General features: G+C 39.7%; 1 protein-coding gene across 1 annotated transcript in view; it reads right to left on the reverse strand.

The window, feature by feature from the left end:
* The window catches only part of LOC138049472 (protein O-linked-mannose beta-1,2-N-acetylglucosaminyltransferase 1-like), a 26,173-nt gene that overhangs the window by 8,660 nt on the left and 15,013 nt on the right, over positions 1-2,500 (reverse strand). The gene's annotated exons all lie outside the window — the stretch shown is intronic.

The following is a 2,500-nucleotide window of genomic DNA, read 5'->3' on the forward strand; positions in this document are numbered from 1 at the left end:
CTACGGTACATTAAGGTGGCTCAAACCGGTTTCAACAATTTGGAGCGGATATGTTATTAGAAGGATCAAGCGGACAACACTGTTTCACTTAACAGCAATGTTGTGGTGCCAAATAACACGGCAATAATTGCTTAACAAGATGGACATATTAATGTGACGTCATAAATTACCATGGCAACAAAAGAATCATTTAAAAGCGTTTAAAGGGTTTATACTTTAAAAACGATATCGATGACCCTTATTTTTTCTTGCTGAAAAGTGATTAGCAGGCTAAGATGAAGCTCTCTGTGAAGTTAAAAAAAAATATGTGGATCGGATTAGAGCCACCTTAAAATTTTTCAATTGTGAAGGTGGCTATGAATTTGCTCCAGAGACTTTATTGCCATGGTAACCTATTACGTCACATCGATGAGTTCATCTTGTTAAACATTTATTGGTGTTTCATATGGTACCATGGGAGGCGCGGTGGCCTCATGGTTAGTGCGCTGGACTCCGGATCAAGTGGTCCGGTTCTTGGCCACTTTACTCTCACAGTGTAAAAGTTGTAAATAAAGTTGTTACAGTGCCTCTCTCCACCCCGGTGCATAAATGGGTACCGGCGAATTTAATGCTGGGGGTAGCCCTGCGTTGGACTTAAGGCAAGAGTATGGACTTAAGAACTACGACGCGCTCGTCGACGAGAAAGCCAAAAAACTAGAATATTTAACAATTATTCCATGAGCGCGCGTTGGATATGAGATGGTAAATAGCCAACGAGGCGCGTATCGCCGAGTTGACTATAACCCAGTCTCATATCCATCAAGCGCGAATGGACTAATTGTTTTATCAAATTCCTTAAACTCAAAAAGTTTGGAAGTAAGAAATACGAGCGAAAAAAGCCAGAAAATCCGAGCGAAATCGAGAAAACTTGATGAAGATGCGATGTTGTGTAATACCTTGTGCCGAGACAGACGTAGGCTCGTCACAAAAACATTTCGTGCCTTTTTACGTACCTCTAAACGTCGGAATTGATTCAAATTTTGCTTTCCCGCAACGCAATCAATTACCATATAAGGTCAAACTAAAGTTTCTGAGCTGATAACCGAGATTGAGTAAACCAATCAGAGCACGCGAAATGCATTATCGGAGGTTGAGAATTTAATGTTATTGGTTAATAGGAGGAAAAGTAATCGTGCTGCACGTGCGGCACGCATTCTAGCCTGCATTTTTGCCGTACTCTAGATCTGCACTTTACTTAGGGCGCGTTCGATTGACCCTATTCCGGAATAAGAATACTTGGAGTGATGATTAAAACGGTATGTTTGGCGCGTTTTGAAGCTGCAAGGATGATAAAAATATGTTTAAAATAGCATTTTAGAAAATGTTTGACAATTTTAATGTGAATCTCCGCAAAAACAAAGGATTTCCAACTTGTATTCCATGTATTCCTATTCCGGAATACAGTCAATCGAACGCACCCTTAATTTGAAGTTTTGACGACAAAGGGAGTGTACAAATGTGAATCTTTCATTGTCTATTTTCACTCTGAAACCGTTCCTACCAATTTAGTTTTGGGATACGTCGCCCACATTGTACGACGGGAACGAGATGGAATAATTGCAAAAGAGCTTACGATAGTGCAAAGTTAAATTTTGAGGTGACGTTTTTGTCAACGTCTCCGTCGTAGATCGTAAAGTCACTTATACCGAGCCTCTATTTCAAGGAAGACACCTGATTGGTTATCACTGGATGGGCAAGAGATCGAAATGGTGCGAAACTTCAAACAGATTGAAAAAACAATCATGGGTGTTTCAGTGATAAAATGGGCGTTGCCGCCTAATGACAGTTAAAAGACATTTCGCTTCGTAATGATTTGAAATTTGATTTCTCGAATTGATTTTTGGTGTTTAAAATGATAGACTTTTGGCCCATGCGTCAGTTGTAGCCGGGAACGTGTTGCGAAAGCAGAAATTGTCAGGAAGAATATTTGTTGCCAACTAGTATCTGTTTAATTCGGAATTAATTCAGTTGGATATCGCCACAGCAGTAAGTAATCGTTTTTGAATTTGAATTGATCCGTTCTAGAAAAGTCATGATTTCCCGGTCACAGATTTCTCAGTGATTATAAGTTGTATTTCAGATCGAATAAACCTATCTTTGAAATGATCAAGATAAATTAGAGCGAGGTCCAATCAAGTGTCGTAAAACGAAAACCAAAGTAATTACTTTGGCTAATCAAAAAGGACGGAGACAAACTAATCAAAACTCGAAGTAATTTCACGTAGCCGACACAAAGCGCAGGAAAATGTGCACGCGCGAGCCACGATTGGTTTTGGTTTCACTTTTGATTAGTTGAAAAAGTGGCCCGAAAACTTTGAACCAATCACTGAGTGAAGTAATGCAAAACCAAAGCAATTCGCTAATAGGCCAGTTTCGTATGTTAACGGTTGGACTGGATCTAGCATGAAATGGAGGCTAATTTGCATTTGAAAAGATTTGCCCCCATTAGCCTCCATTCCAT

The sequence above is a fragment of the Montipora capricornis genome, chromosome 5, assembly GCF_036669925.1.
Source record: "Montipora capricornis isolate CH-2021 chromosome 5, ASM3666992v2, whole genome shotgun sequence".
In the NCBI taxonomy this organism is placed as follows: Eukaryota; Metazoa; Cnidaria; class Anthozoa; order Scleractinia; family Acroporidae; genus Montipora; species Montipora capricornis.